Source organism: Elephantulus edwardii, unplaced genomic scaffold (genome assembly GCF_000299155.1).
Source record: "Elephantulus edwardii isolate Elephantulus edwardi_28Jun2011 unplaced genomic scaffold, EleEdw1.0 scaffold00038, whole genome shotgun sequence".
In the NCBI taxonomy this organism is placed as follows: Eukaryota; Metazoa; Chordata; class Mammalia; order Macroscelidea; family Macroscelididae; genus Elephantulus; species Elephantulus edwardii.
This window is the reverse complement of record NW_006399788.1, coordinates 17,998,842-18,021,687: the sequence shown is the minus strand read 5'-3', so window position 1 is coordinate 18,021,687 and position 22,846 is coordinate 17,998,842. Positions and strand designations below refer to the sequence as shown.

General features: G+C 40.1%; 1 pseudogene; it reads right to left on the bottom strand.

The window, feature by feature from the left end:
* Positions 1-18,132: 18,132 nt before the first annotated feature.
* LOC102857361 overlaps positions 18,133-22,846 on the bottom strand; it is an 18,190-nt pseudogene continuing 13,476 nt past the window's right edge.

Genomic DNA, 22,846 nt, shown 5'->3' with positions numbered 1-22,846 from the left:
TCTATCCCTTCATTTGTTGATGGCACTTAGGTTGTTTCCACCTCTTTGCTATTGTGAACAAAGCTGCAATAAACATGGGTATGCATATGTCTGTTTGAGTGGCAGTTATGGTTTCTTTAGGGTAAATTCCCAGTAATGGAATTGCTGGGTCAAATGGTATTTCTATTTACAACTTTTTGAGAAAGCACCATACAGCCTTCCATAGTTGTTGCACCATTTTACACTTCCACCAACAGTGAATAAGGGTTCCAGTTTCACCGCAACCTCGCCAGCATTTGATGTTTGCTGTTCTGTTAAATTTTGCTATTCTGACTGGGGTCAGATGATATCTCATAGTTGTTTTTATTTGTATTTCTCTTAGAGCTAGGGATTTTGAACATTTGTTCATGTGCTTTTTGGCCATCTGAATGTCTTCTTTGGTGAAGTGTCTGTTCATATACTGTGGCCCTTTTTCAATTGGGTTATTTACCTTTATCTTGTTGTGGTGCTCGAGTATTTTATAAATTCTAGATATAAGTCCCTTGTCTGACATGTAATTACCAAATATTTTTTCCCCAAACTGTGGTTTCCCTTTTTACCCTGTTGGGGAAGTTTTTGGATGTTTGTAGTGATTTGATTCTTGGACAATCCCATTCATCTATTTTACCCTCCCCTGGTTTTAGATTTCCCCAAGTCTTAAAGGCTAAGCCAGGATACTAAAATCTCAGTTCTCTTTCAGGTATAAAGTAGCTCAAAATCAACCCTAGCCTGTCTAATAATTCATTTCTTCTAGTGAGTCTTAACCTATAATCAGCGATTTAAAATTCACAAATAGTTGTCAATAAACTACGTGAGATACCACAAATAAAAAAGGCTTAGATAGCCTCTGACTCATAACTGGTGCTCAGTTAATATTTTATTTCCATCTTCCATTAGCACATTGCTTAGGTAAAAAACAACAACAACAAAAGCAACAACCCCAAAACAAAAAAAGACAACTTGTTAAGTGTTTAAGCTGATTCTATATCCTGGGCTTGAGTTGATCAAGGGTGTTGTGTTATTGTTGCATGTCATTGAGTCATAACCAACCCATAGCTGACCCTCTAGCAGGTTTTCAGAGACAGCAAATTACACAGAAGGAGATTGCCTATCCTTCCCCCTAGGAACAATTGCACGGTAGGAGATTGCCTATCCTTCCACTAGGAGCAGCTGGTGGATTTGAAAAAAAAAAATGCCTTAAATCAGAGTGTATGCCAAGGATGTGTTCAATCTCTGTATGTTTTCAATCTCTATGTGAAACAGATTATCTGGGAGGCTGGGCTTTATGAGGAAAAGTGTGACATCAGGATTTGAGGTAGACTCATCAACAACCTGCATTATGCAGATGACACAACCTTGCTTGCTGAAACTGAGGAGGAAACTGAAGAGCTTGCTACAGAAGGTCAAGGACTGCGGTCTTCAATATGGATTGAAACTCAACAACAAGAAAACTAATTTTACCACTGGGCTGACTGGCAGAATCATGATAGATGGTAAAGAGATTGAGATTGTTAATAGCTTTAGTTTGCTTGGTGCTGCAATCAACACTCTTGGTACCAGCAGCCAGGAAATAAAAAGACAAATTGCTTTGGGAAAATCTGTTGGCAGAGACCTCTCCAAATTACTGAAGAGCAACAATGTCAGTCTTGAGACTAAGGTGCACCAGATACAGGTCATGGTCTTTGCAATTACTTGGTATGCATCAGAAAGCTGGACAATGATTAGGGATGATAGAAGGATAATTGATGCCTTTGGGCTGTGGTACTGGAGAAGAGTATTTAATATACTGTGGACTGCTAAGAGAACAAGAGGGTGAGAGGAGGCTGTTCCTTGGAGGCAAGGATTCTGAAGCTTCGTGTGCCACAGTTTGGACATGTTACAAGGCAGGACCAGTCCTTGGAGAGGGACATCATGCTTCGGAGGGTGGTGGAACAGCACAAGAGAGGAGGACCCTCAATGAGATGGATTGATTCAGTGACTGGGATAAGGGGGGTAGGTGTGTCAGAAACAATAAGATTGGCACAGGATAGAGTGGGGTTTAGGGCTGTTGTATATAGGGTTTCTATGATTGAAGATAACTCAAAGGCATATAACAACAACCACCTTTGAGATTGCAGAGAAGCTTTTTACCACTAGGATACCAGAGCTCCTTGAACAAGGGTGGTTGTTATGTGCCATCAAGTTGACCGTGATATAGTCAATACTCTTCTCCAGCACTACAGCTCAAAGACATTGATTCTTCTATAATCCTTAGTCATTGTCCAGGTCTCTGATGCATAACAAGTAACTGTGAAAACCATGGCCTGGATCTGGCACTGTTGTTGTTGTTGTTAAGTGCTGTCGAGTAGTAGATGACTCATGAGACTCTATGAATAAAAGACCTGAACAATTGTATCACTTTCATCCTTTATCTAGGTTCATAGATTTTCCAGAGGTAAGCTATAGAGTTTCCAGAGGTAAGCTATTTCAGAAGTAGATGCCATTCCTGCTTCTAAGATTGCTTTAATCGAGGAGCTCCACCAAACACTGTCTACCATGGGTAACCATTATCGTATTTGATACATCAGTGTCACAGTGTTTAGTATCACAGCAACCATGAGTTATCTCTATACAGCAAATGGACAGATCAGTGCTATACGACTTAGAAGAATGTTTGACCAAAAACAGTTAAAACCAGGCTTGAGGGCCCCAGATTAAAATCACCCACCTTTGACTTGGTAGCATAATTTCCTATCCACCAGGCCCACAGAGCTCTCTCTATGTTGGTGTTGGTGTTGTTAAGTGGATCCAGCACTAGCTAATAAAAAATTGTTTATTTTTTGTAAACTGCTCAGTAGCAATTACAAGGAACATGGACTGTATATAAGGTGTCAAACAATCTGTGTTCCCATTTATAGAACTTACATTAGAGCAAGGCTCAACTCTGACACATATGGGGTTCCCATAAGTTGGGGCCAACCTGAGGGTATCAAGTGTTTATAGAGAAATGTAATTGTGTGCATCTGAGAGAACCATGCAGGAAGTTGTCAGCCTTCTGCTCTTACCTCTAATTATTCTATTCCTGGCAGAGTATCTATTCACATAACTTCTAAGTCAACATCCACAGGCTTGATCAAAGTTCTGAGCTCCATTTGTGAGCTAAATGATGGTTGTATATTTCCTTGTTGATGTCCTGTCATTATCTCAGACTCAATTAGCCACAAACTGTTTATCTTCTCAGAACAACTGATTCCATTTTGCTTCCCTCCTTATGCTAGTGTCACATCCTGATAAACTCAGCTTAATGTCTCAGAGTAAGTTGGAAGGTGGTTAAGATTTTGAGAGTCTTTCTCCAGAATTGTTCCCTCTACATGTATCCTCAAGGCGGAATTAAGTGAAACAATTGATGTAACTTAAGTGAAGCAGATCAGATACTTAGGGCCCCACATTCCCAACATTTAAGGAAGCATTAATTTTCAGGGTGATTCAAGTGCAGAAGCAACCCTAAAAGCGGGTGCCTTTTTAAATACTACAGCTTAGGGACCTTTCTTGTCCAATCTTAGTTCTGTCCAGTTAAGCTTTTCTTTTCACTTTCAACCCCATTATCTAGGCTGCTGACCTGATTATTGCAAAGATTTTCTAACTGAGTTCCCCATTAACTCCTCTTTGCCTTTTTTTTTTCTTCTTCTTCTTTAGGTCCAAAGACCAATTCTGCTCTTGTTTTCTTCTTGCTTTTTTTTTTTTTAATTCCTTTTTTCTAAGCAGCATTAATTGTACCTTATTTGTGATCTCAAAACCCTATTAAGATTCACATCACCCAGTACTTCTTGCCATGTCTGTCCTCCTCTTGCAGCAAGAACACAAATCCATCTTTGTGTTCCCACATGTATTACAGTGCTTGGCACAGTGACTCCTTGTGAATGGGAGCTTTGGAGGCACACCACCTGGAATCAGATGCTGGCTCTGTTTTTGCTCACTTTTGACTATGGTCAAGTCACTTACCCTTTCTCACACTTAGATTTTCCATCTTTAAAATGCTATTGTGTGCCGTGGAGTTGGAATCAATCCATAGCTGACCATCCAGCAGGTTTGCAGAGACAGAGATTGCCCATCCTTTTCTGGCGGTGCAGCTGGTGGATTCAACCATGAACCACCTTCAGGACTTCAGTGCAGCCTCTTATCATGAGGCCACCAGTGCTTCATTCTATAAAATCAGGGTAATCATTTACCGACCTCACAGGACTATTGGCCGGAAAAGACAGTTGAGGTGCTTGCTTTGAAAAATGACAAAACATCACTATTAATGTTCTTCTGAACTAAATAAACTCTATCTCTATGAGTGCCTGATTCAATTCAAAACTCAACTCCCTGTCATTGAGTCAGGACCGACTCATAGCTGACCCTCCAGAGGGTTATCAGGGGACATAAACAGCATGGGAGGAGAGTGCCCAACTCTATTCTTTAGAATTGTTATGTGTAACTCTACTCACGAGGCCACCAGCTCTTCCTACTGTCTGATTACTCTCCTCATATTATCACTTTTGTCATGTCACGCTCCTGATCAAAATTCTTCAGGCCTTGTTCAGTGTGTATGAAGCTTAAACCACCAAGGTGCTGACTTATCTCTATTTTAAAGACACTTGATTTGGGGCACAGTCAGATTAAATGGCAAAACAGTTTTGTTCTATATCCTAGTCTTGTGAGTGGTGTCTGGTGTCTTAAAAATGGAAAGAAGTAGCTACCTAAGGAGCAACTCTGAGAACAACAAGGAATTATGAAAACCAAAGACTCAAGAAAGTCATTAGTTCAAAGAATGAATGGTCCACATGGATCATCATCTCCTTGAGCCTAAGATTCAAAGAACTAGCAAGTACCCGCTACGCCAACCGGCCCACGATGGCAGGCTCCAGGTTTTAGAAAGGGTAAAAATGTAGAACAATTAAAAAAAAAAAGAAAGACCATATATAGTAGCCTGAAAGAGACTTACGATCGGATCCCCTGGTCTGCTGTCTAAGGCACTTTGGTGATGTGGGCCATTACATGTTATGCTGCTAACCAAAAGATTAGCAGTCTGAATCCAACAGTGGCTCCACAGGAGGAAGATGGGCAGGCTCCTTCTGCAAGACATGTTATTGTTGTTGTTCTTCTTATGTACTGTCACGGCATCTGTGACTCATAGCAACCCTATGAATAATAGCTCTAAAACCTGCCCTATCCTGAGCCAATCTCATTCCCTTCAACGCACCCACCCCTGTTACTCCAGTTATTGGGTCAATCCATCTTTGGGTCAATCCATCTTCTCTAGGGTCTTCCTGTGCTGACTTTCCATTCTTCCAAGCATGATGTCCCTAACTACTTAGTCCCTTCTGACAACAGACCCCCCAAAAAACGTATGTGGGATGGGGTTTCAAAATCCTTGCCTCAAGGAGCAGTTTGATTTTACCATCTCCAGGACAGATCTGTTTGTTCTCTTGACAGTCATAGTATGTTCAATACTCTTCTTTAGCACCACAACTCAAAGGTATCCTTTTTCTGTCATTGTTAGTCATTGTGCAGCTCTATGATGCATAGCAAATAATTGTGAAGACCAGACCATGGCCTGGATCAGGTGCACCTTACTCTCTAGACTGACATCCTTGCTCTTCAGTTCTCTGGCAAGGTCCCTGACAGCAGATTTCTGTAATGCAATTTGTCTTTCTATTTCCTGACTGCTGGTGCCAAGAGTGTTGAGTGTGGAACCAAGCAAGCTGAAATTGTTAACAATCTCAATCTCTTCTGTGTCTGTCACAATGCTGTTGCCAGTTGTCCCAGCAGTGAGAATCTTTGTTTTCTGATGTTGAGATTCATTTAGTGCAGTCTAGGAAATTGAAGGGAGGGTCTCTTTGAATTGGAATAGACTTGATGGCAGTGGCTCTTGGACATTGGAGACTATTGCCTAAGACAACTTCTAATTTGAAACTCAAGGCAATCCCAGAGGCCAACTGTGTACCAATACACAGCAGTGTGAAACAATGACACTCAAAAAAGAATGCAAGCCTTAAAACAATCAGCTGTATGACTGTATGATAGTGAAACACTGATGATGAGAAGACAGGGAGAGGAAGGGAAATGTTATGGAAATGGGGCACCCACGGAAGAAATGGGAAGAACACTGTCACATTGCAGAAACTGCAAATGATTCACAGAATAATATTTGTATGGAATATTGATTAAGATTGTTAACAATTACAGCTTGCTCAGCTCCACATTCAACACTCTTGGCATCAGAGCAGTCAGGAAATCAAAAGATAAATTGCATTGGGAAAATCTGCTGTCAGGATACTCTCCAGAGTACTGAGAAGCAACAATGTCAGTCTAGAGACTAAGGTGTACTTGATCCAGGCTATGGTCTTCACAATTACTTTCTCTGCATCAGAGAGTTGGACAATGACTAAGGATGACAGAAGAAGAATCAATGCCTTCGAGCTGTGGTGCTGGAGAAGAGTCTTAAAGAGGGTGAAACCAAGTTTCTCCTTGGAGTCTAGGATTTTGAAGCTCCATTTCCCATACTTTGGGCAAGTGGCCAGGAGGACCAATCCTTGGAGAAAGATATTATGCTTGGAAGGGTAGAGGGAAAGTGCAGGAGAGGAAGAACCTAGATGAGATGGATTGCAACAGTAACTAGAGCAAGAGGGTTGGTGTGTCAGAATCAGTAAGACTGGCTCAGGATAGGGCAGGCTTCAGAGCTGCTGTACAAAGGGTCCTAAGGGACTTGATGGCACATAACAACAACATTCATTCAGAAGCTCTGGCAGGTTAGTGGTTAAAGAGTTATACTGCCAACCCAAAGGCAATTGGTTTGAATCCACCAGGTCCTCCAAAGGAGAAAGATGGGCAATCATCTTCATGCAATTTACAGTTTCTGAAAACCTGCTGTGGGGTGGGGGGGCAACTATGAGTCAGTTCCAAACTCCAGGGCACATAACAACATTCAGTAGAAAATTAATTTGCTATGAAATTTCACCTAAAAAGCAGAATAAAATGTTCAAAATTTTGTTATTGTTAAAATGGTAAAGCATCTTTTTAATTTGGTGATTATTGTTTTTTAACCAGTCATAAGAAACGAAATCTTTCAGAATTAACCTTTCAGCTAATTCTAAAATTAGCTCTGTCCTCTGAGAAGCTACCTATAACCCAATGATTGCAGTCCTAGATGCATATTAAGGCCACCCGGGGAGCTTTTAACACAAACATGCCTCACCTTGGCCCAACCACCTGAAATTCCTACTTAATTGGTCTGGGGTGTGGCTGGACATTGGAATTTTTTTTTTTAAAGCTCCCTGTGAATCTAGTGTGCAGTCAGCAGTGACAGGCCCTGTTGTCACCTCTGCTTTCTCACACTTGGGAGTAGAGTCTCAATGCCAACACACCCACAACCCAAGTGTTCTTTGGTTCTTGCTCCTCAGTCAGCTTCTGTTTACCGTTTACCACATGGAGGCCCAACTCATACCAGTTCAGCCCAGACAGATCTGTGAAAGACGCAAACAAGCCTTGCCTCAAAATCAGGTCACAAACATACCTTGACTCGCCTTTGTGACTTCCTGGAGTCTGATTCTGTTTATGGCTTACTGATAACATCCTGGCAGGAGAACCAGTTTCTGACTTACTCTAACCCAGTCAGTGGCCTCTCGGCTGTCGTAACTTCATATCCTATAGGCTTCTCCAGGTCTCAGGCCAGCAGTAATAATTACTTCTTTGCTTCTTGTCACTTATTTTCACCTTGATAGGCTCTAGACTTCTGAAGTTTTGCATCCTTTAGCTTTTATATTATAACTTTAAACCTAGCTTCCAAAACAAAAACACCCTTATCTTCCCCTCTCTGCTGGTGCCTTGTGGGTGGCCAGGTGATAACTATGCACTTAGTCTTCTAAGAGAGTGAGCCTAGGTGATAAGCTGGGCACTGAACACAAGGAGGAAGGAAATTTGGAATAGCTTTATCAGGGGAAAGTCTTTGGGTTTGGTCCAACACAATTTACTTTCATGTCTTAAGAACCCGAAGGCAGCATGTAAGGGGTCTCCCAGTAGACTCTGCAAAGACCAACATTCTCATCCAACCTTTCATCATGAGGTCGACTCCTTTTCTTATTCCCTCTACCTGTCTTGCTTTCCCCCTGCTTACATCACACATGGCATGTGGCGCCCAAGTAGGAAATGGGAGTTACTTTTACTATCAGAACAAGAATCAGAGTTCAAGGTTAAATCAATAATTGTTAAGATTATGGAGTAGAAAGAAAGTTACACCTGACAGAAACTCACTCGATGGTCACTTAAGTCCTTAATAATGTAAAACATAAAACAGCTGGTAACTATGTAGGGTGGAAAACTGTCAGAGGATAGCACAAATATTTTGCACTAAAATGAGTGATAGAAAAGTGATAAGACTGCTCCCAGTCAAAGACAGAAACTCAAAAAACCAGCCAGTTCTGACAAGGTCTGGTTCTCACGAGTTTCACAGTACAGACAGTCTCTAACTTCTGACTGAGGTCTGTTTCATACACTCTGTCATAAGTCAGTTCTGGTATATATCAAAGGTCTCTTTTAAAAAATATTGTTTTATACTGGTTTATTTACAAAGTTCATATAGATGGTTTTTCACACTGGATCTTCCCTCCACTCCCTCGCCTGCCCTTCCTCAGCCCTCTGCTCCCCACCTTAAATCCCCCACCCCACTCCTGCCTTGTATCTTCATACTTGTTCTACAATAATGATCTTTTACCATATTTGTCTTTATGGGACTGAGTTAGTTAACTTATCATAAAGCTCTCCAGTCCCTCCCAGGTTAGGCAGTAATTCACAAAAGCATTGCTTCTGTGTAGTATTCCGTCATGTGAATATACCATAACTTATTTCTCAAGCCATTTGATTGTGGTTGGGCATCTGGGCTATTTCTATGTTTTTTTAATGGTGAATAACACTATTATGAATATTGGTGTGGAAGTCTCCATTTGGGCCTCAGTTCTCATTCTCTCAGGGTATATTTCATTCACTGGAATAGCTGGGTCATATGGAATTTCTCTGTTCAGCGCTTTTTTTAAAAACTGACATTTTAATGAAATTTTACAGAAAACTTGGATTTCCATTAATTCATTGTTGCACATTTTCTTACCTACCCACTCCCAGTTCCTTTTCCTCATTTTTTCAGTGTTGCATAGTATTCCATTGTGCAAATATATCACAACTTCTCTATCCATTCATTTGTTGATGGGTACTTGGGTTGCTTCCATCTCTTTGCTATTATGAACAATGCAGCAATAAACACAAGCATACAAATATCTGTTTGGGTGAAAGTTCTGATTTCTTTAGGGTATATTCCCAGTAGTGCGATTGTTGGGTCAAATGGTATTTCTATTTACAGCTTTTTAAGAAAGCACCATACTGCCTTTCATAGTGGTTTGCACCATTTTACACTGCCACCAACAGTAAATAAGTTTTTCCACAATCTCATGCTGTTTGCTGCTCTGTTGAATTTTGCAATTGTTATTAGGGTGATATGATATCTCATAGTTGTTTTGATTTACATCTCTCTTAGAGCTAGGGATTTTAAACATTTCTTCATGTTTTTGTTTGCCATCTCAATGTCTTCTTTGGTGAAGTAGCAATTCATATCCTGTGTCCATTTTGTGATATGGCTATTTACTTTTATCTTCTTGAGGTGCTGTAGTATTCTATAAATTCTAGATATAAGTCCCTTATCAGATATGTCATTACCAAATATTTTGTCCCCAGTCTGTGGCTTCCCTTTTTACCCTGTTGGAGAAGTTTTTGATGTGCATAGGGATTTGATTCTTAGAAGGTCCCATTCATCTGTTTTATTCTCTCCTGGCTGTAGTTTTTTCAGGATGCTTGGGAGACAGTTTATGTTGTAGATTAGAGTTTCTAGAGTTCTACCAAGCTTTTCACTAATGAAGTTTATAGTCCTTGGTTTTAGTCCGAGGTCCTTGATCCACATTGAGTTGGGTTTTGTGCATGGTGTGAGGTATGGGTCTTGCTTGAGTTTTCAACATATAGTTTTCATTTTGCCAACACCATTTATTAAAGAATGTTTTCTTTGCCCACTTAACGGATTTCATTTCCTTGTCAAAATCAGTTGATCATAGGTAGACATGCTGATTTTGGGGTTCTCAGTTCTATTCCATTGATCTATGTGGTTGTCACTGTACCAGTACACATTTTCTTGACCACCATTGCTGTGTAGTAGGATTTGAAATCCAGGTAGGATTTGAAATCTGGGAGGGAGATGCCTCTTACCTTGCTTCTCTTTTTTGGAAGTGCTTTGCTTATTCAGGGTCTCCTTCCATTCAAATTTGGAAATTGCCTTTTCCATCTCGTTGAAGAATGGAATTGGTATTTGTATTAGGATTGCATTGAACTTATAGATTGTTTTCGGTAGAATTGTAATTATTATAATATTGAGTCTTCCTATCGAAGAGCATTGTATAATCTTCCATTTCTCCAGGTTTCTTTCTGTTTTTTGTAGTTATATAATTTTCTTTGAATAGGTCTTTTGTGTTTCTAGTTAGATTTACTCCCAAGTATTTAATCTTGTGATTAGCTATTGTGATAGCTCCAGTTCTGTATTCTCTTTGTCACTGTGGAAAAATCCAATTGATTTTTGTATGTTGATCTTGTATGTCACTTTGCTGAATTGATCGACTATGCTCAGTAGTTTTCTCGCTGAGTCTTTAGGGTTTCCTAAGTATACTATTATACTATCTGCAGATAGAGAGAATTTTACTCCCTCTTACTTTCTTCTCTTGTCTTATTGCTATCGCTAAGACTTCCCATACAATATTGAATAGGTGAGGTGATAGTGGGCATCCTTGCCTAGTTCCTGTTCTCAAAGGGAATACCTTTAATAATGGCTCTTGAGTTTGTGTATATGCTTTTTACTATGTTGAGGAAATTCCTCTCTATTCCTATTTTGTTGAGTGTTTTAGAAAAGGTATTGGATTTTGTCAAAGGCTTTTTCTGCATCAATTGATAGGATCATGTGATTCTTGTTCTTTGCTTTGCTAATGTGATAAATTACACTGATTGTTTTTCTGATGTTAAACCATCCTGGCATACCTGTTATGAATCCCACTAAGCCATGGTGAATTATTTTATGTACTGTTAGATTCTATTGGCCAGGATTTTATTCAGGATTTTTTCCAACTATGTTCATGGGATATATTGGCCTATAGTTTTCTATTTTGGTAGTATCTTTATCTGACTTTGATATCAAGGATATGTTTACTTCATAGAATGAGTCTGAGAGAATTCCATCTTTTCTATTTTCTTAAATACTTTACATAGAATTGGTGACAGTGCTTCTCTGAATGTTTGATAAAATTCACTTATAAAACCATCTGCTCCAGGGTTTTTCTTTGTTGGAAATTATTTTATCACCTGTTTAATTTCTTCTTTATTAATGGTTCTATCCAGGTGTTCTGTTTTGGTCTGTATCAGTGTAGGTAGGTTGTGAGTTTCTAAGTATTTGCCCATTTCCTCCAGGTTTTCATCTTTATTTGAGTAGTTTTTAATAATATTCCATTGTCAACCTTTTTATTTTAGTTGGTATTATGTTCAGCTTTTCGAAGAAGCAACAAACTGCCTTCCAGAGTGGTTGTACCATTTTACAATCCCACCAACAATATATAAGAGTTCTTATCTTGCCACATCCTCTCTAACATTTATTACTTGTTGTCCTGTTCAACTGTGCCACTGCTACTAGAGTGGGATGATATCTCATTGTGGTTTTGATTTGTATCTATCTTATTGTCAATGATTTGGAGCATTTCCTCATGTGTCTGTTGGCCACTATCTTCCTCCGTGAACTCTTTCATTGCATTTTGTCCCTTTTGTAGTTGTATTATCAGTCTTTTTCTTGTGGAGGATTCTGTAAACTTTTGTTATGAGACCCTTGTCTGAAAGGTATTGCCAAGTGTTTCTTCCCAATCAGTAGGTTTTCTTTTCACTCTGTTGGAAAATGTTTTTGATGTGCACAGGGATTTAATCTTTAGAAGGTCTTATTCATCAGTTTTATCCTCTCCAAATTGTGTATTTCTGGCTGTATTTGGCAGTCTCTTTATATCATAGCTGGGCCGTCTAAGCTTGATCCCAGTTTGTCTCTGGTGAATTTTATGGTTTTAGGCTTTACTCGCAGGCCTCTGATTCACCTTGACCTAAGTTTTGTGTTTGGTGTGAGATGTGGATCCTGTTTTGACTTTCTGCAAGTAGCAGTCCAGTTTTGACAGCACCATTTGCTGAAGAGGTTGTCATTTCCCCATCTGATAGATTTTATTTCCTTGATAAATATCAACTGACCATAGATAGTTGGGTGTTTTAAATATTATTGACTTTAAAAATCTATGTTTTTTTATAAATCCAATTTTTGTCTTTGAGACTTGGAAGCATTATATCTAACTAAAGGTGATAATAGGGAGCTCTGGTGGCCTAGTGGTAAGGAGCTGCTCTACTAATCCCAAAGGAATGTGGTTTAATCCCACCAGCTGCTCTGTGAGAGAAGGTTCGACAATTACATTCAATGTGATTTATTGTCTCTGAAAACCCACTGGAGGGGCAGCTATGGGTCGGTTCCGACTCAATAGCACAACAGCAACAACAAAAGTGATAATATCACCAACTTATTCACTACAGCACTGAATGCAATACATATTGCTAAAGATAAAATGTATGACAAACATGGAAAGTCCTAAGTGTAGTTCATTTTAAATTGTATATCTGTATCACTAATCTGAGATGGCCTTGTTCTTTCCTTCAAGCATTGAAATATACCTGAGCTTGTTCTTGCTGTGAGGTGCTGCAACATTCCTGAGATATCTTTTTTCTCATTGCCTTGGGTTACGCTGGTGTGTAAAAGGCTCAGGCAGCACTAATCCAAAAATTCCATTTTAAGAGTTGTTGTTATTGGGCAGGGCGGGTAGTGAAGACAGAAGCGGTAATCATAGGGTCACACAATTTGATGGGTGAAGGATGGGGTGCGTAAAGGAAATGGGAAAGACCAGGTGTGATAAAATTTTATTTCTTTTTAAAGAGTGTTGTTATAGTTGTTAGGTGCCTTTCAGTCAGCTCCTAATCACAGCAGCAATACATGTAACAACGTGAAATACTGCCTGATCCCTTACCATGTTTAGTCACTGTGTCAATCCATCCCATTGAAGGGCTTCCTCTCACTGACTCTCTACTTTTTCAAGTATAATGTCCTTCTCCAGGGACAGGCCCTTCCAAATAACATGTCCAAAGTATGCGAGATGAAGTTTTATCATTCTTGCTTCTAAGGAGCACTCTGGCTGCATTTGTTGCAAGACAGATTTGTTTACTCTTTTGGCTATCAGTGATATATTCAGTGTTCTTCACCAATACCACAATTCAAAGGGAGGTCTGGTGGTCTAGAGGCAAGAAGTTGTGCTGCAATCCTGAAGGCATGCAGTTCGAGGCCACCAGCTGCTCTGTGGAAGATGGATGGGCAATCTCCTCGGCTGCCATTAACTGCCTCTGAAAACACACCAGAGGGTCAGCTATGGGTTGGTTCCATCTCTATGGCATACAACAACAACAACCACAATTAAAAGCCAAAGGATTCAAAGGCATCAATTCTTCTTCTACCTTCCTTATTCATTGTCAAATTTCATGTGCATATAAAGAAACTGAAAATACAATGCCTTGGGTCAGGTGTACTGCAGTCTCTATGCTGACTTTCTTGCCTTTTTAGCACTTTACAGAGGTCCTTGGTATTTGTCCCTTTGTGACTGAGATATTTCACTCAGCATAATGTCCTCCAGGGTCACCCATTTTGAATAATATTGCATTAGTTCCTTGTTTTTCAATGCGGCATAGTATTCCATTGTGTGGACATACCACAGCTTCTCTATCCACTCATTTGTTGATATGATGCCACTGTTGTAGAATGGGTCTGACATAAGGGTTGGGGTATGACAGAAAAAACTGGATAAATTTTGTATATTGTATTGAAACAGATGAAGGAAAGAACAGATTAGAGGTGATATATGATTGAGTATTATGGTTAGCACAGAAATCCAGAATTAAGGTTGCATAGAAAAGTGTACTCGGGGTCGGGGGTGGGGGGAAAGGGATGTGGGAATTGTATACTAATGAAGGAATACTTTTTTTTTTTCTTTTCGGAGAGGGGAGCGAACTGGTGGGGAGGGGTGGGCAGGAAGAAAAGTGCGGCAATGAATGAATGGAAATCCAAAACCTCTGTAAATGTCTATTAAAATTAATTTAAAAAGAAGAAAAAAAACCCAGAGGTCCTTGGTAACATATTTACGCAATGCAGTCCATCTTTTGATTTCTTGACTCTTGTTTCCATGGATGTTGATTGTGGTAAATGGAACACTTGACAATTTCAGTCTTTTCTCAATATATCACGGTGCTGTTTATTTGGTATATTGTGAGGTTCTTTGTTTTATTGATTTTGAAGTGTAGCCCCTAGAGTAGGGGCCTAGTGGTAAGGAGTTGCACTGTCAACCCAAGGGCATGCAGTTCAATCCCACCAGTTGCTCTGCAAGAGAAAGATGGACAATCTCTGCCTGTGCAATTAACTGCCAAACCCACTAGAGAGTCAGTTATGAGTCAGTTCTGACTTGATGGTACACAGCAACAAATAACAACAACCTTTGCAAATGGTTAGAAAATAAATTTCTGCTTGTCAATCCAAGTACTTGTGATATTTCTGTTATAACAACAGCACTGTATAAAAGATCTCCTTCTTGAGATATTCAGGAGCCCTGGTCACATTTAAAAAACAAAACATTGTCCAAGCCAGAAAATTTGGAGCACAGTTGTCTGGTCAACTGACTGGAAGAGATCTAGATTTTTTTTCTGATTCTTAAAAAGATGATCCAACAGAATGTAGAAATTATTGAGCGGTATCATTAATATCACATACAAGCAGATAATTACTGAAGATCATCCAAAACTATCTAGAATGTGCATGGAAAGATAGCTGCCAGAAGTTCAAACTGCATTTAAAAGAGGTCATGACTCCAGGGATATCATTGCTCATGTCAGGTGGATCCTGGCTGAAAACAGAGACTACAAGATGAATGTCTATCTGTGTTTTATTGACCATGTAAAGACATTTGACAGTGTGGATCATTAACAAACTATGGCTAACACTGAGAAGAATGAAAATCCCAGATATTTAATTGTGCTCATGTGAAACCTGCACACAGACCAAGAAAGAGGTGTGTGAACAGAGCAAGGTAACACTGCCTGGTTTAAAACTAAGTAAGATGAGTGTCAGGGTTGTGTCCTTTCTGTGTACCTGTTCAATCCTTATGTTGAGTAAATCATTCGAGAAGCTGGATTCTATGAAGAACATGGACCAGGATTAGAGGAAGACTCATCAACAACCTATGGTATCAGATGATAGAACCTATTTGTTAAAAGTGAGGATTTGACTATAGCCTCCTGCATTTGGATTATATCTCAACATCAAGAAAACAAAGATTCTCACCACTGGATCATTAGGAAGCTTCATGATAGAGAAAAGACTGACATTTTCAACAATTTTGTCTTAATTGGATACACAATCAACATCCTTGGTGCTAGCAGTCAGAAGATCAGGAGACATACTGTGTGGGGAAAGTCTGTAGTCAGTGACTTCTCCAAATTACTGAGGACCAATACTGTCAGTTTGAATACTAAAGTGTGCCTGATTCAGGTTATGCTCTTTTCAGACACTTGATAGGCATCTGATAGCTGGACTGTGAATAGCCGTGACAGAAGAGGAATTGATGCCTTTTAACTGTAGCTCTGGAGAAAAACTACTAAATATCCCATGTACTGCCAAAAGAATAAACAGGTATGTCTTGGAGAAGGTGCAGCCAGAATTCTCCTTGGAGGCAAAAATGATAAAGCTTCATCTCACCTACTTTTGGCATGTTGGTAGGAGAGGCTAATCCTTCGAGAGGAACATCGTACTTGGAAGGGTGGAGGGATGGTAAAGGAGAGGAAGACCCTCACCTAAGTGGATTGACACAGTAATTGCAGCAATGGGCTTGAGTCTGCCAGAGATTGTGAGGATGGCACAGAGTATGACAGGGGTCAGATCTGTTATTCACAGGGTCGCTGTGAGTCATACTCAACTTGATAGACCCTAACAACAACAGTCACACAGGTGGCCTACTGGTTAAAGACTTGTGCTTATAACCCAAGGATAGGCAGTTTAAACCCACCAGCTATGCTTCATGGAATAAAGATAAATAATCTCCTCCTGTGCAAATTATTCCTCTGAAAACCTGCTGGAGGATAAGCTATGAGTTTTTTCCCACTTGAATGCAATATGTGAGTAACTCACACAGAAGTGTGCTTTTGTGGGTAATCCCAGAGTTGTGCTGCTAACCCAAACGGCATGCTTCTTGGGCAGTTCAAATCCACCAGTGACTCTACAGAAGAAAATTAGGTAATCTCCTTCTGTGTAAATTATAGGCTTTGAATTCCAATGGAGAATTAACTATGAGTAAGTGAGTGGCACAGTGATTTTGCATTTGGCTCAAACTAATAAGGCCCTCTGTGGATGAAAGAATGGTGGTTTTCTTCAGTAAAGATTATAGATTTGGAAATCTACAAGGCAGTCTTACTTTGTCCTCTGAGTTGAAATTGAGTTTTTTGTAATTTTTTTTTTTTTGCTTTTGTAGATCTGAAGGTACTTTGTTGGTCCAAATTATTTGTGCTCATCTACTAACCTTTTTCCCCCCTTGATGTTGAGTTTCAATCCATATTGGAAACTGTAGTCCTCGAACTTCTGTAGCAAACACTTCAGGTCCTCCTCAGTTTCGATAAATAAGATTGTGTTATCTGTACAATGCAGGTTATTTATGAGTCTTCCTCCAATCCTGATGCCACATTTTTCCTCATAAAGTCTAGACTCTCAATGACCTGTTCTGCATATAGATTGAAAAGGTTTGGAGACAGGATACAGCCCTGACACACTTCTTCTCTTCTGATGACTGCTTCTTGGTTTTGCATGATCACAATCAAGTTTACTGGTATTCTTCTCAATGTTAGCCACAATTTGTTGTGATTCTTACCACTGGGCCAATTGACAGCACCATGATAGGTGGAGAAGAGATTAAAATTGTTAACAATTTATGCTTCCTCAGTTCACAACCAATGCTCTTGGCACCAGCAGTCAAGAAATAAAAAGATTACTTTTTTTGGGAAAATCTGCTGACAAGGACCTTTCCAGAGCAGTGAAGAACAATGCTGTCAGTCTGGAGACCAAAGTGCCTTATCCAGGCCATGATCATTACAATTACTTGCTATACATCAAAGAGCTGGACAATGACAAAGGATGACAGAAAATGAATTAATGCCTTTGAGTTGTGGTGCTGGAGAAGAGTATTAAGCAACCAAAAGGGCAAACATATCTGTCCTGGAAAGAGTGAAACCAGGTTACTTCTTAGAGGAAAGATTTTGAAGCTCTGTCTCACATATTTTGGACATGTTACCATAAGAGACCAGTCCTTGGAGAAGGACAACATGCTTGGAAAAGGAGAGTGACAGCACAGGAGAAGACGACCCTGGATGAAATGGAGTGACACAGTAACTAGGGTAATGGAGGTAGGTGTGTCGGAGACAGTGAGATTGGCTCAGGATAGAGCAGAGTGCAGAGCTATGCTTATAGGGTCACTATACGTCACAGGCAACTAGACTGCACATAACGACAAACAGTAACTAACGTGTTTGAGCCCATTCAGCTTCTCTTGAGAAGAAAACCCTGGCGAATGAATGCATTCAAAATGACTTATAGTCAAGAAAATCCTGTGGAACTCAGGTCTACTCTGTAACACAGGGGGTTATTATGAACCAGAATCTTTTTGACAACAATGGATTTGACTTGGGTTTTCCACCTTCTCAACCTTAGACAAATCTCTTTGTTGAGTCTCCTTTTTCTAGTCTATAAATGGCAGAGTCTTTTCCTGAGATCATGAACCATACTAATTTCAGAATATTTGGCAGTTATAAAAATATTCAGACAGTATTTAATGGTTTGATTATTATTTTTTTTATCCAAAATTCTGTTTATTGATATAATTTCCCATTCTCCTTGATTCAGAGTGTTTGTCCTTAATGCTGCTTTCGTCTGAAGGAACATTTTCTGTAAGCCTTGTTTTCTCTCCTGTAGGCTTACAGAACAGTACAGCCACCAACACACAACACCACTGTTAGTGCATGGCTGAAGATGGTGGTGATTTTACAGCATCCTGGACATCTCACATCCATGAAATAGAAATTTAGGCTCTGCACCAGGCACTACTTGTGTTTCCTCTTCTGTTCCGGAAAGGGATGGAGGAGAACCTTTGTGAGAGGTATATTGACATGTGGAGGTCTCTGGCAGAAACCTGTCTGATTATTTTTAACAAATTTGAAAATATAGAAAGTTGTTTTTGTGTACCGTAGAGTTGAAACTGAGCTATAGCAAATCCTCCAGTGAGTTTTCAGAGGCAGTTAATCACACAGGTGGAGATTGTTCATCCTTCTCCCATGGAGCAGTTGGTGGATTTGAACCACGTGCCTTCGGGTTTGTAACACAGTTTCTTGACATAGGCCACCAGTACTTCCTGAAAATTGGAATATATAGAGAATTAGAAATATAATAGAAAATAGGATATAAAATTTAAAGAAGTCATAAACCTTCTCTCAAATGCAGCATGTAAGCTTATTTTTTTCTAGTTATTCTTTTCATGTGTAAATGCTTCTCTCTTATATATAAACACATGATTGCAGATGCATGCATATTTTAGATAAAAAATGGAATCATAAACTGCTTTTTAGAATCACTATTAGGTTGTATTTTCCATTAAACTAAATATTCCTCAAAAGCATAAATATTTGGGGGGGTGGCGCGCTCCCGCCGGCTGCTCATGCACAAGGTGACTCACGCCCGCCTGCCCACACAGGAGATGACGTGCGGAAGATGGTGTGTGCCCACCAGCTGACCTCATAGGGGATGTGTGCCCCGCTGCCTGCAGGTTTGGGTTTCCTTGGACAGCCAGAGAAGATGATCACCGATACAATGGATTATTGAAAGTCACTATGAGTTGTCTACTTGATGACTCTCAACAGTGGCAGCATGACCAAGAGGATCGACATCCTAAATGCACCACATATTTTGATCTGTTGAATGCTTCTGCCAAAAGCTGTTTAGACCAGGAGGAGCCTGTTCACAATTCTCAGGTTCCCTTTGCCATTTACAAAGGGGGAGGGCAGTGACACCTACTTCAAATTATAATATGACCACTTATGGGGGGGGGTAAAAGTGGAGGTGCTGGAATTGGAGATCCTGTCCCTGGCCACATAGTCCTCGGTCAGGCGAGGGGACCAGATTAGGGTGGGAGCAATTAGAAGGGGAGTGTACCAGGCAGCGCATGGGGGGAGTTGCCCTGCTCGGGACTGGCTGTCTTCAGCCCCCAGCCTCAGGCGAGCTGTCACGGCCCTCTGCCCGGGGTGGGCTGTCTTCAGCCCTCGGCTCGGGGCGAGCCATCACGGCCCTCAGGGTGAGCTCCTCGGTCACCAGATTGTGCCATCTGACCCCTGGGTAGGGAAGGAGAAGAAAAAAAAAAAGAATGCCTAGGGTATCCAGAGAATTTTATCTAGGCTACTTTTCGCCACCCTCTCCCCCAGTAAACCTGAAAGCAACACCCCCAAAACCCCTCTATTTGTAACTCACAAGTTTGTTCTCTCTAGGTTTGCTCCCTTTCCTATAGGTAACCTTAACACTGAGTTTTACTTCAGACCTGACCCTGAAACCAGTGCCAGTGACAAAAAAGGAAATACAACTGCCAGCTAAAGAAGCAAAGGAGGATGGAGCGTCTGGGTTCAACCAGCCATCCACACTGGACCCACCTGGGAAAATAATTTGCAGTCCAGAGGAGAGCAAATGACAGGAAAATATCTTCTAACAGAACAAGAAGGCAAGCAGCCTTAACCCAAGATCACCAGTAAGGTGATAAAGTGTCCTCTCTTTCCCCCTTCACATCAACGCCCCTATTCAGCATGAAGAAGCCAGAGAGTCTGCATCCAATTCCCAAATCAATAAGACAGTTGGTTTAAATACCATTGGAAAATGCTTACCATTCCCCTGTAGCATCTGGTCCCCACTGGATCCTTTTCATTTCCTTCACCTGCTCCCCCCACCAACCAATTTCTGCAGCTCTGCAACTGCATCCCTGCCCATCCTCACCCCTCTGCCCCCAACCCTCGCCTCCTTGTACCGCCAAGATGTTTTTCCCAATAAAATAAAAAAAAGAAAGAAAAAAAGCATAAATGTTAATGGTTACAAATAGGCATACTTTGGTGTTATTGCAAATTCAATTCCATATCACCACAACAAAGTGACTATGGTAATAAAGGCATACACATTTTTGTGGTTTTTAAGTGCATATAAAACTTTAATTTGACTAAACTGTAAGACTATAAAGTGTGCAATCCAACTCTGACTCATTACTGTTGTGTCAGAATCAACTTATAAACTGGACAATGACAAAAGATTTCAGAAGATGAATTAATGCCTTTGAGCATTGTCAACTTATGCCCCTCCAACAGATTTTTAGAGGCTTTAAACCACACGATTTACATCTGGTGAACTTGATCCATGTGCCTTTGCATTGACAACATAACTTCTTACCCACTAGATCACCCTGGCATCCTTGATAGACATAACTAGATCATAATATTAATTTAGAAATATAAAGCCTAGAGATACAAAGTTTATCAGTATTGCTGGGAGAGTAGGGAATTCATTTTCTACAAGGTAAAAACTTGCTGTTACTAGTCTTAAATATTCCATGCACACACAAATGCTTTTGAGAAGATCCTTTTTTTTTTTACACCAAACTATATTTACTGTTTACTGTAAATGTTACTTTAAATGAAGAAAAACTGATGACTTTGAATTGTGGTGCTGGAAAAGAGTTTTGTTCATACCATGGACTGCTAAGGAAATAAATAGGTCTGTCTTAGAGAGGGTGAAACCAAGTTTCTCCTTGGAAGCTAGAATTTTGAAGCTTCACCTCACGTACTTTGGGCATGTGGCTAGGAGAGACCAGTCCTTGGAGAAGGACATCATGCTTGGAAGGGTGGAGAGACAGCGCAGGAGAAGGAGACCTCAGTTGAGATGGATTGATACAGTGACTGGGGCAATGGGGGTTGGTGTGTCAGAATTAGTGAAACTGGCTCAGAACAAGGCAGGGATAAGAGCTGTTGTACATAGGGCCACTATGGGCCACAGGCAACTTGACAGCACATAATGACAACAATGCACAAATTGGTGAATAAATACAACAGAGCCAGCAAATAGCTAACCCCTGTGCACTCAGTAAACATTTCCAGCAAGATTTCAAACAATCAAAAATAACAGGTCATGGGGACCTCTGGTGGCCTAGTGGCAAGGAGCTGCAACTACAATCCCAGAGGCGCACGGTTAGAATCCACCAGATGCTCTGCCGGGGAAGGAGGGACAATCTCCTCCTGTACCAGTCAGATCTGATTTGACGGTACACTCACACAAAAATAATAATAAAAAAAAAACACAGGTCATGTCATACCACCAGACAACTACAAAAATACAGCAATGGACCCTCACTGCAGGAAAACAGGCAGATGAAAGAATACTTATTTTTATATCATCACATTGGCCTAACATCAGGAATTGGTGTACTGAGGGTTTTATAAAAGCAGAGCTGCAAGTCAAACTAAATTTTATCTGACTGTATTCATTTTTATCACTCTATCAAAGAAAAGGAAGATAACCTAAAATGTGTGCATTTCAGAAAATTATTATTAAAATACATAACATATACTAAAAATACTAGTGGCCTGCTAGTGGTAAGGAGTTGTACTACCAATCCAAATGCATGTGGTTCGAATCCACCAGTGCCTCCATGGGAGAAACAGAATCTCCTCCCTTGAAATTTATAGCCTCTGAAAACACACTGGAGGGTTAGTTAGCAATGAGTCAGTTTTGACTCAATGGCACATAACAACAACAATAACAACTGTATCTTGAAAAAAAAAGATCATGTTATTTTTCATTGAGTATATTGACATTGACAGCAAGAAAAAGGAAAACGTGCAAATGATGCATTGACATAGTAGATGCAAAAATGGACTGAAAGAACAACAATTGTGAGGTGAGGATGGGCAGGACCAGGCAGTGTTTCATTTTGTGGTAGATGAAGTTGCTATGCTTTGGAACAATACAACAGCACCCCACAGCAGCAACTTTGTTAAACAATTTTGCTATCTATTGATGTTTCCCTTTTAAAAGGTATTAATAGTTGTGGGAGAGTAGAGGGACAGCACAGGAGAGGAAGACCGTTGATGAGATGGATTGATTCAGTGACTGGGATAATGGGAGCAGGTGTGTCAGAGACAATAAAATTGACACAGGATAGAGCAAGGTTTAGGGCTGTTGTGCAGAGGGTCACTATGAGTTGAAAATGACTCAACAGCACATAACAACAACATATCTTGTAATAGTACAGATTAAAGGCTTAAATATATAACAGTTAAGTGGGAATTAAAAGAAATTACTGAATCAGAGAATAAAAAAAATAGACAAATACTGACATATCTTTCTTAAACATTATTTTCAATTATTAATGACTAGTATTGCTGCAGGATTGGAATCTACTTCTGTAATAGCTTGCCTCCAGAAACCATATGAACCTGGAGAAAGGATGGAAGTTACATAAGTGTTCAGGTCTTTCATTCATGGGGTCGTTATGAGTCGCCTACGACTCAATGGCACTTAACAACAACAACAATAACAACAACATTG